Below are 14,555 nucleotides of genomic sequence, written 5' to 3' on the forward strand. Positions count from 1 at the left end.
AACAAAGAAAAAAAAAAATGCTCAACATATCCAAAAAGGTATATCATTTTTTTGAGTTCAATGCTTTCAGGATTGAAGTCAAGTGTCAATGTCCAGAATATGTTTGAAAAAAATCTCTTCAATAAGGTGATGACAGTAGGTAGACGCAGTCAGAAAAACTGGTGATTGAGGTCAAAGAGGAATCTTCACGATGAAGAACCTAAGAAAGACTAAGCGATAGTAGACAGACATAGCCAGGACGACTGGTGACTGACGCAAAAGAGATCTTCCATAAAGGAATCTTGAGACATGACCTGAGTAACGGTAGGCAGACACATGTGAAACAACCGGTGACTGTTATGAAAGAGATTCTATGAGGAGAATCTCGAAAAGAGTGACACTAGCGATAGTAGGCAGACGCAGTCAAAATGATTGGTGACTATTGTGGAGGAGATTCTATGAGGAGAATCTCAAAAAGAGTGACACTAGTGACAGTAGGTAGACGTAGTCAGAATGACTGGTGACTTTTGTAGAGGAGATTCTATGAGGAGAATCTTGAAAAGAGTGACACTAGTGATAGTAGGTAGATGCAGTCAGAATGACTGGTGACTGTTGTGGAGGAGATTCTCGAAAAGAGTGACACTAAGGGGGAATGCTCCTGAGCTATGACAAGACTCGATCCATGGATACATGAGTAGGAAGTAGGGAAGTGAAAGCAAATATACAAAATAACCAGAAGATGTGCTGCAAGATGGAGCATTGGGATCAAAAGGTGCCTGTTTACCAAGTTTTCACCTTCTTTACAAGATTCTCTTTTTTTTTTTTTTTTTTTTTCAGGACTTTTTCTAATTTTTAGATTTTTTTCAAAACATTTAGATATATATGGAGAGCTTGCTGAGATTAAATCAACTATAAAACTGCTTCAGGTGGAGAGTGTTCATAGGCTCTTTAAGCACTTCTCCTTCGGTTGTGGAAAGCTGATAGGCACCAAATCCATATACTGTAGTAATGATGTAAGGACCTAGCCAGTTTGGTTCAAACTTTTCCTTTTGCATTTGTTGTTGTTGATTCTTAGGATTCTCTCTCAGGATGAGATCACCCAGTTGGAAGTCACATGGCCTAATTCTCCTATTGTAGCTTTGTGCCATTCTTTGTTGATATGCTTGTAGATGATCACAAGCCACTTGTCCTCATTCATCTAGTAACACAAGCTCTTGAAGCTGAGCTATCATGTAGTCATCATCAGTGATAAGGCCTTTCATGGAGATTCTCAAGGTAGGAATCTCAAATTCTATTGGAAGCACAACATCCACCCCATACACCAACGCAAAAGAAGTTCTGCCCGTTGGAGTTCTAATGCTTGTCCTATATGCCCACAGGGATGGATTGATCTGGAGATGCTAGTCTCTCCCTGACTTACTGACTGTGCAATGAAAATTTTTGAGGATCACCTTATTGGATGCCTCAGCTTGGCCATTACCCTGAGGGTAATAAATGGAAGACCAATGTTGTGTAATCTTGAATTTCTTGCATAGTTCCTTGAGGTCTTTATTTTTGAACTGTCCTCCATTGTCAGTAATGATTGAGGATGGTATACCATATCTACAGATGATGTAGTTTGTGATAAAAAGTGCTATAGTTTTGCCATTAGCAATTGTGAGAGGGACTACCTCTACCCATTTCATGAAATAATCTATAGTGCTGATAATGAACTTATCTCCATTGGAAGAGGTTGGGTGAATCCACCCCACCAAGTCAAAGACCCATTGTTGAAATGGCCATGTCATAGTAGAGGGAATCAACTCTCTAGCTGGAGCATGAATGAGATTCCTATGTAGCTAACACTACTTGTAGGACCTAGCATATTTAACAGCTTCTTGCTCCATTTTAGGCCAATAGTAACCAGCACGAAGGAGTTTGCGAGCTAGTTTCAGGCCATTGGAATGAGATCTAAAAATGCCTTCGTGAATGTCAATTAGTGTGCATTTGGACTTGTCGAGTTGTAAACACCTAAGGAGTGTTCTGTCGAGACCTCTCCTATGTATATCGTCAACAATAATGACATAATGTGAAGCATTACAGTTTAGGTAACGTTTCTCATTTCAAGTCAGACCTTTCAGAATGGTTTGATTATGAAGGTAGGAATAGATGTGATGGTAGTGGGATGATTCTTGTCCTATAATAGAATAGATCATCCTAGAATTAGGTGTGTCATAGGCTGGGTAGTGTAACACTTCCACCAAGAACTCATGTCTAAGATCATTTTCTGGCATTTGTAGCAGGGAGGCCAGAGTGGCCATAGCATCAACCACTTTATTATCAGCACGTGGAACTTGTCGGAAGGTGATGTGTGCAAAATATTTTGTCAAGTCATCAACCATGCATTTGTAAGGAATTAGTTTTTCATCCTTTGTTTGATACACATCATTTACTTGGTTGATGACAAGCTGAGAGTCATTGAAGACATCCAACTGATCTACTCTCCATTCAACTGCAATTTTCATACCATTGATCAAAGATTCATATTCAGCAATGTTATTTGTACAAGGAAACCGAATCTTGTATGCTTTAGGCAATGAGTATCTCTGTGGTGTAATGAAAAGTAATTCAGCACCTGATCCTTGTTGTGTGAAGGACCCATTGAAGAACATAACCCATGTATGGTGATTGAGTGTTAGAATTGACTCATCTAGAAAATCAATGTTTATTGGTAGAAGAATCTGTATGGGTGCCTCAGCCAGCTGGTCTGCAATTACCTGTCCCTTTATAGCTTTGCGCTCAACATATTGGATGTCAAACTCACTTAGTATCATGACCCATTTAGCCAATCTTCCTGTGAGAGCTGTCTTACTGAGCAAGTACTTTAATGGATCTATTTTAGCCACAAGCCGTGTAGTGTGGGCAAGCATGTAGTGTCTTAACTTTTGGGAAGCAAAGACAACTGCCAAGCACGCTTTCTCAATAGTGCTATAGTTTTTCTGATAAGAGACCAATGTTTGGCTCAAGTAATAAATAGCTCTTTTTTTGTTGTCATTGTCTTCCTGAGCCAACAGGATTCCCAAAGATGTTTCAGTGGCTGAAATGTATAAAAGCAAAGGCTTCCCATGCATAGGAGGCATTAGGATTGGTGTATTGACAAGATATTTTTAATCTGTGTTAAGCTTTGCTCACAATCTTGGCTCCAATTGAATTTCACACCCTTATGTAAGGTCTTTGTGAAGGGTTGTGATGTATCTGCCAATTGTGAAATAAACCTGCAAATAGATTGAAGCCTTCCCTGTAGTCCTCTAATCTGACTGATGTTTCAAGGTGGTGGCATGTCCATTATTGCTTGTACTTTTTTTGGATCTATTTCAATTCCCTTTGTAGAAACAATATATCCTAACAGTTTTCCTAATGTGACACCAAATGCACATTTCTTAGGATTGAGCCAAAGATTGAATTTTTTCATACAATCTAGGATGGGACCCAAATCTTGTAGATGAGTATTGCGTTTAGCGCTTTTGACCAAGGTATCATCAACATAGTCCTCCATGGTTCTATGCATCATTTCATGGAAAATTGTAGTAACAACCCGCTGATATGTAGCTCCAGCACTCTTTAAACCAAATGGCATTACATTCAACAAAAGGTTCCCCATGCACATGTGAAAGTTGTTTTGTCTTGATCTTCTGGTGCAATTTGTATCTAATTGTATCCAGAAAAACCATCCATAAGTGAGTACATCTCATAGCCAGTCGTCATGTCCACAATCATATCAATATCAGGGAGCAGAAAGTCATCTTTAGGACATGCCAAGTTAAGATCATGAAAGTCTATACAAACTCTGATCGACTTATCATGCTTGGACATAGGGACAATATTGGATATCCATTCAGCATAATCAATTGCACGAATGAAACCAGCTTTCAGTAGTTTCTCCAATTTAACTTTGACGAGCAATGCAACATGAGGATGCATTTTTTGAAGCTTCTGTTTAACTAGTTTTATGAATGGTGCTATGGACAAGTGATGCATAATCAAATTAGGATCCAATCTTGGCATGTTAGAATATGTCCAGGCAAAATTTATTTTCTTTCCTTTGAAAAAGGCAATGAATTGTTCCTTCTCTTCAGGTGACAATGACTGCGCCAGATGTATCACATGACGATGTTTTTCTATGCCCAGGTTAATTGGCTTTGTCGGCTCTATTAACACTGATGATCTCTCCTGAAAGTGACTGGGAAGGACATCAAATATCTCATCCACAGGCACCTCCAAGAGGTTTTCACCCTTGGATACATCTTTTGTTTTTACTTTTTTGGGATCCGACACTTCCACAATGTGGTTTTCACCATCGAACCTCTTGCATTTTTTCTTTTTAATTATGTGACTGAGATATTTGATGTTGACCTCAGTCATGTTGATACTTTGCTCATTGGTGGAAGATGTTACAGGTTTAATAGTGTTTAAGTAATAGGCGAGAGCATAGTCATTCTGGAATGTGGGGACTTCATTAGATGCATTAGGGTTCTAGTCTCTAAGCTCAGGATGTGTGAGTGAGAGAGTAGTGACTGGTTCAATTGTGTTCATAGTATAGTCATTAAATGTGTGGACCAAAAATTTGAGAGCTACGGTGACCTCACCCACAGGTTTATTCAAATGCCTCGAAATACTAACATCAGGATTTGACGACTCTAGGATACTAGTTGGATCAGACCCTCGTGACCTAACCCTAGACATTTCACTCACTTCGATTTGATTTTCATAGACATGCACTTGGTCAATGTCTTTATCAGTAGTCACTTCTGAAAGATTGTCAAATTCATATTCATGAGAATCGATGCTACATGGTGAGAGGCTATAGAACTCCCCAACAGTGATAGGGACATACTCTCCTTCAGCCTTTGGATTCTTACACAAATACTCAATATGGCATGACTGACTAGATTCTCCCTTTTCTGGATGATATTTGAGTTGCTCAAAATTGTCCTTAGATGAATCACTAGTATCATCCATAGTGTTAACACATGGCACAAATTCATTTGGCTTAGCAAAGAATTTAGCAAGATCATAAGGAATAGGATGAGGGTAAGAATCCTCATCATCAGATTCTTCCTCTTGAGTACTTGACTTAGATTGTGACTCATTTTTAGATGAACTCTTAGTTATGGGTATGAATTTATTGGATCCCAAATGGAAAGGGACCTTCTTAAACCCTAGGCCAGTTGTGTCACTATTGCTTCGAGTTGTGGCTTTGATAGGATCTATTAAACCATTGTTATTGCACCCAATAGGGTCAATTCCCTCATAACCAAAATGCTTCATAAGCTTAAGACCAGGCCCATACTTCTTAGGAGTGACTTCTTGAGCTTGTTCTATTAGGTCTGCTGGAGCCTTTTCTTTGTAAAGCCATGCATCAATGGCTCTATTTTCACTTTCATCTTCTAAGGGAACTGTAGATTTGACAAAAGAGCCATTAAACTTGGTCTGAGGTGTCAACACAAATGACTTCTTTGCTTCTGAGGGTCTCCTAAAATGTCGAGGGGACTTTGGAATAGATGTTAATGAAAGCACTGGTTCCATGTGGTACTCTCCCAGACTAGTTTCTTTCAATTTAAATGACTGCTTAATTTATTTCAACTTATTGTTGTGACAATCAGTAGACTCACAGTTAGAAGGGACAAAAGAATCAACAGCTTTGAGCATATTGCAAGTGTAGCTAGTAGTGGCAGGAATAGTAACTTCGGAGCCATGAAATGGGAATTTAATGCATTGGTGGTATGTGGATGGCACATCGTGCATCTCATGTATCCATGGCCATCCCAAAAGAATGTTGTAGGCTAAGGGAATGTCAAGCACCTGACAGGTAACATCCCTTTCGACAGGACCGATGTGAATTGGTAAAGTCTTAAGACCTAGTGACTTTCATTCTACTTCATCATATGCTTTAATAGTGATCTTTTGTTGAGGATCAATAGAGTCCTCAGAATAATCCAATTGTCTAAGTAGAGCAGCAGAAACAATATTTAGGCCAGCACCATTGTCAATGAGTACCCGACAAACACGTGTCTAGTGGATCATAACCTCAATGTGTAGAGGCTGATTGTGTGGGTGATTCAGTGAGTTGTCATCCTCCTCAGAGAAGGTCATAAGATGAGGTGAAGTCAGGTGACCTACCATGGATTGAAATCACTCAAGATTAAGATCTTGAGGAACGTTTGCCTCAGTGAGGGCTTTCTCTAGAATTTTCCTGTGGGCAGGCAAGATTTTAAGTAGCTCAAATATGGAAATGTGAGCATTGGTTCATTTCAATTGATCTAGAACACTATAACTGGTTACAGTCAAGTTCGTTGTGTGTTTTGTACCTTTATCATATAGACCAGCAAGGGTTTTGTCCTTATGTTGCTCAAGATTTGAAATAGGAGGTGTAGGGCCTTTGAGTACCAACTTTGCATGAGAGCGAGTAACAACATTAGTACAATGTTGTGAAGACGCATTATCCATGTTATTGGAAGTAGGGCCTCTTAAGAAAAATGGTGTCTTGGGTTTGTTGTTATCTTGCTTCCCCTTTATGGTAATAATTTCGTAGTATTCAGAATCTATAGGTTCAACCATGTGAATGACATTTTCATCATTGGAATACGTATAGTTGACCTTATTGTAAGGTTCTGGTTTCAAAGTCTCTCCTTTTCATAAGCTAGGAAAGGCTCTTTGAATGCCTTGTGGTCCGAGTTTTTGTAATGTCCATCTACCACAAGTTCACCAGCATCAATCATGTCCTGGACTTTATGATGCAAGTTTATATAGTTGCTGGTTTTGTGTCCCTTGTTTTGGTGATACTCACAAAATGAGGTCTCATTCCACCATGGTGGACGTGGTTGTCGATCATAGGGACGAGGATAATCCATTAGTGAGATAAGCTTGTGTTGTACCAATGTTTTGTAAACCACATCCAAAGGTTCTCCTAAAGGTTTATACTCTCGCTTGGGTCATGTTGCCCATGAGTTTCTCAATTTGTTCCCAGATGCCTTATTGTCAGGAGGAGGCTTCTCATCATTTTTGGCCACTTTGAGGCAATCTGTGAGATTAAATGCTACTTTGGCAAGTTTGTGTGTGACATTATCAACAACCCCATCATGTACAATTTCTTGGTTCTTGTTGACATGTTTGGTTTTATCCCTGTTGGAAGTGGAACCTTGTTTTGTGTCTCTATGAAGAGTGAGGTCACCTTTCTTGACCATAAATTCTTTGATACGTATAGCCTGTGTAATCACATCTTCAAAAGTACATGGACCTTGTAGTTGGACTCTATACCTTAAATTAGGTAAGAGGTTATCAGTGAAAATGTCAAGCTTCTCCATTTTTGGGATTTTATGGGAATACTTAGTGTTAGGTTGTCTCCACCATTGGAGGAAAGTGAGAAAAGGCTCACCAACCTTTTGTTTAAGGTTGCATAGATCTCGAATATTTATAGGATGTTGAATGTTATGAGAATATTGTTGAACAAATGAATTAGCAATTTCGTCAAATGTCTTGATACCAGGAGGTAAATGTGAGAACCACTCCAAAGCCTGACCACCTAGGCTTTTAGGGAATAAATGCATAAGGTATGTTTGATTGTGTATAAACTCCATAGACAAAGCACCAAATTCTTGCAAGTGATCTTAGGGATCAGTAGTACCAAAGTACTTGTCATATCTAGGTAGTTCTATGCCTCGTGGGAAAGGCGGCATGTTTATACTTTTGTCAAATGGGAATGAACAAAGAGCATCCAATGTGTATGTCTTTGTAGGTTTCTCTTTCTCATGCATCATCTGAGCCAATTGGTCTTGCATAATTTTTAGTTGTTTTTGGAGTTTAGTAGTCTTAGTTTCTTCTTCATGTGTGATAATGGTCTCCACATTGAAATGTGTGGGCAATTTAGCTCCCTCTTGAGCAAGTTTGAGAAAGTACTTTTCTTTCTCTTCATTGAGTAGGATTCCCATGACCGTCTGAAAGTTTTTGTCTCTTTGACATTTTGCTATGTGTTCAGGAAGGATTTCCACCTCTTCCTGTTCCTCATCAGTGTCATATTCTTTCTCTTTCTCCTTTTCATCCCTAGGTTGTTCTTGATATCGACTATGACTACCCTGTTCAGTGTCATGATTAGTCATTATAGAAATGTATTTAGTTTCTGTACGTTGTGTTTCAAAAGTGTTTATGGAGAAAGGATCATACATTGTATTTGGGAATGTAGGACCTCTACCTATTTCAGTATCCTCTTGGTAAAAAGGATTCCTAATTTGTTGCAATTTGGAAAATGTTCGTTGAACTTGAGATGACCTGGCAGGTGAGGAAGACTGTGAAGTCGCCTCACTAGCCAAACTGGATATAGATTGCGTAGCGAAAGGTAAGCTACCTCTACCATGATTACAACCCCTAGCACGACCACGTCTAAGTTTATCAGGATAAAACATGTTGTTGCTTCTAGTTGTGACAGTCATAGGCAAGGACAAGAAGCTAGAACTTGGACAAGGACTACACTAAGACTAAGTCTCAAAAAAGGACAAGATAATAGCAAGAATATTGTTCACTATGGCATAAATGGTCTAATTTAAAGGCTAGAACAGCCAAAGATTATGACCATTGTGACACAAAGTATGACAAGCATTAAGACGAGGACAAAAATTACTTATGAGACGATACTACTCAAGGTATAAGACACAAGTCTTCAGCTAAGCGAAGTGTCATTGTTTCAAGACTATTTGCAAATAGAGAGCGATAAATGGATGCAGAAAAGGATAGCATGCAGGCCGCAGATAGCTAGAACAGACCCAAATTGGTAATGCTGATACAAAGCCTCGTGCAAAAAACCTTTACGGGTTGCACGAAGAAGTTTTACAGGCTCTGTGAAGATGTTTCTATCTCGTGCGAAGGTCAGTAACAGTAGTTTAATTTCACGCAAAAATGTTCACAAGATCGTGCGAAGATACACAACAAGAATTTAATTTTGTGCGAGGACAAAATGGCTTTGCGCGGGTGCCAGATGATTTCGCACGAGACCCAAATGATTTTGCGTGAAAGGGCAGAATAGTTTCACAACAACGGCTGATTTTGACAAATTTTTTTGATCATTCCAATAACCAGGCAGATAAATAGGCACATAGAACAGCAAGTAAGTGATTTCAAGCATGTCTGAAAATAATGAGCAAGGGAAAAAGCAACCTTGCGCATGAACAATCAAGTGACTTAGTTTGTGCTAATCCCTAAGAGAACTATTTGTATACATTTTCAAAGAGTTTTGCAATCACACATACATCCCTAGAAAATAAAAGTTGGCCTCTCTAAGGTATTTAGTAATGGTTTGACTCTGCAACTTTTATGACTCACAGGGGTGACCTCCAATCTTGGTGCACCGAGGTTTTGACATAGTCTGAGAATTTAATCTTCAAGAGCTACTAGGGAGATCTAACAACCCACAATGAACCACACCCGTGGAGATTTCTTCCACAAGGACATTTATATAGCAGTTGTCACTACCATGGCAAAAATGGCTATTACCACTTGAGGTTTTGTCAACGCAGTTTTCCCTGTAGAGGGATTGTTTGCTATGGTTAACCCTCTCTAAAGGTGACTAATTCACAACAGTGTACCACAAGGGGACTTAGCTTCCAGATTCAAGTTTTTGACACCTTTTCACCTTTATCCCAATCAAAGAAGACAGATTAATCTGACATGCTAAACCAAGATTATCTCTTGAAGATCTATGATATCATCTACTAGTGATCTATCAACCTCTCTAGAGAAAAGGATGCCTCAATCAACAAGTTGAAGATTCATCTATCTACGAGATGCTCATAGTATCTCCCCACCTACAAGGAATCCATCTTAGAGAGGAGTTTCACTAGGAACCCACTCCCTCAAGATCCACAAATAGTGTTCATGGGGGCTTAATTACTATATGTGTACAAATGTTAATTTTCAAAAGCAAATCTATCCAAAAGCAATCAAAGAGCACAAGGTGGTACACTTAACACTTTAATTAATGTGAGGTGAGTCCAAATATGTGGAAGATTTAACCCCTCACACAAGCTAACATGAGTTCACAACTCAGAAATTAGTGATTTCTAGAAAGCACAAAAGGGTTGCCTTGTGGAGCATTTAATGCTTATGTCCTGTAGACCCCTCCCCTTTAACGTGGTGCTGATCTGGCAACCACAGGATGGAATGAGGGGCCAACAGATTAGTGAGTCCAATAACTCAAAATAGCTATCTAAATCTATCACTAGTACCTAAGCCTGCTAAATGAATACTAACAAAGATCACACCCTAGTATCAAATTATGCATGTGTTGTAAAATGAAAATACAAAAGGAAACACACACAAGCTCAACACGAGAGATGTTTTTTTTTGATCCAAATGAAGTGTTATCAGCTGAGGAAGGTTACCTGATGATCCTCGCAATGTGCTTAGTAGATTTTACCTATTTTTAGTGAATTTATCACGCTTTTCCTATTGTCTCACAAATCGCTATTATGCTTTTCCAAAAAAATCAAAAAACATAGAAATACTAGAAACCACAAACAGTTAGTAGAAAAACTCGAAAACACGAAAATCAATGCAAAAAAAATGCCTCTGTCAGCAGAGTTTCACGTGAAATCCCTGACAGACTGTGCAAAGAAGTTTTACAGCTCACGTGAAATTATATTCATCTTGCACGAAATTATATTCGGCTCGCACGAAGAAATAGGTTTCGTGCAAAGTTTTGCGCACCAAATAACTTTCTCACACGATGCGGAAAGAATCTTTACACGAAGATTCTAGATCCTGGTGTGAAAATGAATAATCTCGCGCAAAGATTCCCAAATCTGTATGAAACAGTACGGACAGAGAACAAAAAATGATTAAAAAAATACAGAAAGAGGCCAAAAAAATTGATTTTCGGGCCCCACGGTGGATGCCAGAAATGTATGCATATGCAAATTCATCCCAAAATGAACATTGGATTGTTCATCCGAAAATCAGCCTGCAAAGTGACCTGTTGCCTTCTATCTAAAGGGATTTTGCCTTTTAATATCCTCAAAATCAAGGTGCAGGCAACTAGACCCTGTACGAACGAAGGATTTGAATGCAATTTAAGCTATATGAATGTGCAAGTAATCTAGATGAAGTGAAAGCAATTAATCTAAGAAATGAAAGAAATTAAACTAAAAATGTATGCATTATTAAGCTAGATGAATTTAAACTAAGAATGCAAAACGTATGTAAAAATATGAGCAAATGTGAGTATGAATTCCAGCAGCAATTTGATGCAAATTTTCCAAATTCATCCTCTCAAAATGAAGAGATGAGGGTCTCTTAAATAGACTTTCCTAGAATCGATCAACAGTTGAGATCGATTTCAATCAACGGTCAGGATTAAAGGTGAAGTTCAGTCATAAAGGGAGATTCCCAAATTAAAGGGAGTTAACAGATTTAATTTGAGTAAAATAAGGAGTTAACTGATTCAATTTGAGTAGAAAAAGGAGTTAACTAATTTAACTCATTTTTGATCAATAGTGAACTGGAAATTTCCCTTTTTTGAACTGAAGAGAGATTTTGATGAAATATTTAATTTAATAAAATGAGATATGCTCTCATAATTATCTTTTCTATTTAATTAAATAATCTATTAATTAATTAGAGATACTTTTCTTATTTAATTAAATAACTTCATTTAATTAATTAGGAATGGCTTCCCATTTAATTAAATAACTTTATTTAATTAATTAGAAGTAAGTACTCCATTTAATTAAATAATTTCATTTAATTAATTAGAAATACCTTTCCCATTTAATTAAATGAATACATTTAATTAATCAAGATAGGCATATTTATTAAATTAAATAAATTTAATTCCATAGTACATTAGCCTTAGGATATAATTTAATTTAATTAAAGTATAAATACTTAATAATTAAATTATAATTAAATCAAGTAGGTTTAATGTGACTAATATGAGTACGTACTATAGGAATTAAATAAAAAATATGATGAATGCAGATTAGGGTTTTCTGCATCTGACAATTAAGTCAAGTAGCGAATAGCAAAATGAGAATTGCCTATTAGAATAGGACTTAGAAATTATCAGAAATAGACCGGAATTGGTATAATGGCAATGAGCCAATTTTGGGGTATTACATTTTGCCCCTCTTTGAATGAATGTGCGAGCATCATGTTCAATTCAAAGATAATCAGAAAACATGACGCGAACATGAGATTGGTTCCAAAGGTGATGACACGGAGACCAATTGATAAGCTTTTAAGGACTATCTCTAGAACATAACTTAATCCTAAGGAATCCAAGCAGAGCACTTAGATACCTAAGATTGATAGCGTTTAAAAGATTGTCTCCAGAACGGAGTGTAATCTTTAAGGATCTAGACAAAACATCTAGATACCTAAAATTGATAGCATTTAGAAGATTATCTCCAGAACGTAGCTTAACCTTCAAGGATCTAGATAGAACACCTAGATACCCAAGAATAATAGCATTTAGAAGACTATCTCTAGAATGGAGCTTAAACTTCAAGGATCTAGATAGAACACCTAGATACCTAAGATTGATAAAAGATAACAAGTTCCCATCATGAGTCATAGAATCATCGCTAGAATGAGGCTTGATTCTCAGGAGTTGGGGTTTAGACTGTCCCAATACCTGTCTATCGAACTTTGAGAAGAGTTGTTATAAGGTTGATCAATTGATGAAAAGATAAGATAGATGGAAAAGATGCCAGATAGAAGGGAACAAAATGCCCCAAGTGATGAGATGCCCCAAGTGACTAGGACATAAGATGGAAACTAGATGCCCCGAGCAATAAGTATTTAATGATGTAATCATCTTGCCCCCTCGGGAGTGAAATCAAAAGATGACACACCAAAAATATGATTTGAAGCAGTATATCATGAGATATAGAAGAAATTTGAGATTCAGCATAATCTAGAAGAGATCAGAACAATCTGAAGAAGATTAAATCAAATTATAATCAAATCAAGTAGGTTTAATGTGACTAATATGAGTACATACTATAGGAATTAAATAAGAAATATGATGAATGCAGATTAGGGTTTTTTTGCATCTGACAATTAAGTCAAGTAATGAATAGCAAAATGAGAATTACCTATTAGAATAGGACTTAGAAATTATAAAAAATAGACCAGAATTGGTATAATGGCAATGAGCCAATTTTGGGGTATTACATTTTTCCCCTCTTTGAATGAATGTGTGAGCAGCATGTTCAATTCAAAGATAATCAAAAAGCATGATGCGAACATGAGATTGGTTTCGAAGGTGATGACACAGAGACCAATTGATAAGATTTTAAGGACTATCTCTAGAACAAAACTTAATCCTAAGGGAACCAAGCAGAGCACTTAGATACCTAAGATTGATAGCATTTAAAAGATTGTCTCCAGAATGGAGCGTAATCTTTAAGGATCTAGATAGAACATCTAGATACCTAAAATTGATAGCATTTAGAAGATTATCTCCAGAACGGAGCTTAACCTTCAAGGATCTAGATAGAACACCTAGATACCCAAGAATAATAGCATTTAGAAGACTATCTCCAGAATGGAGCTTAACCTTCAAGGATCTAGATAGAACACCTAGATACCTAAGATTGATAAAAGATAACAAGGTCCCATCATGAGTCATAGAATCGTCCCCAGAATGAGGCTTGATCCTCAGGAGTCAGGGTTTAGACTGTCCCAATACCTGTCTATCGAACTCTGAGAAGAGTTGTTATAAGGTTGATCAATTGATGAAAAGATAAGATAGATGGAAAAGATGCTAGATAGAAGGGAACAAAATGCTCGAAGTGATGAGATGCCCCAGGTGACTAGGACATAAGATGGGAACTAGATGCCCCGAGAAATAAGTATTTAATGATGTAATCATCCTACCCCCTCGGGAGCGAAATCGAAAGATGACACACTAGAAATATGATTTGAAGCAGTATATCATGAGATATAAAAGAAATTTGAGATTCAACAGAATCTAGAATAGATCAGAATGATCTAAAGAAGATTTAGGGTTGATTTGAAATGATTGCGAAGTTGCAAAGATCGAGTTTCACAAAAAGTTGAACAGATTTAGCCACAGTTGACTTAAGTATGTTGTTGTCATGTGTACTTGCACTTGTTTTTAAAAAAAATATCTTGCTTTATTTCATCCTTGTTCCAAGGATCTTTGAGTAGGGCACTACACACTACTTCATAGTTTGAAATAATTTTGGCCCACAAACTGTTGCAATAGTATAAAACATCATAAATAATACTACCATGCACCCTTGTAATGGTTATGATCTAATTTTTGTTTAGTTGTGTAATGTTACACTAGCCCTTAACCTTAACACTTCTTTGTTTGCAACCTATCAACCATGAAAATTTATTACAACATTAACCTTATGAAGATGCAAAAAAAGAATTTCGCATCATTGTCACCAAGTTTAGTCTTAACTCCCATCAAATATGTGATGACCGTTGAAGCTAATCATTTCATGCAATCAAAACCTTGCAATTGCATCTCTTCATTGATTACATTGACCTACAATTCTATGAAGACATCTTTAACT

Source organism: Cupressus sempervirens, chromosome 11 (assembly GCF_028749045.1).
Source record: "Cupressus sempervirens isolate cs-2001-9-10 chromosome 11, ASM2874904v1, whole genome shotgun sequence".
Taxonomy (NCBI): Eukaryota; Viridiplantae; Streptophyta; class Pinopsida; order Cupressales; family Cupressaceae; genus Cupressus; species Cupressus sempervirens.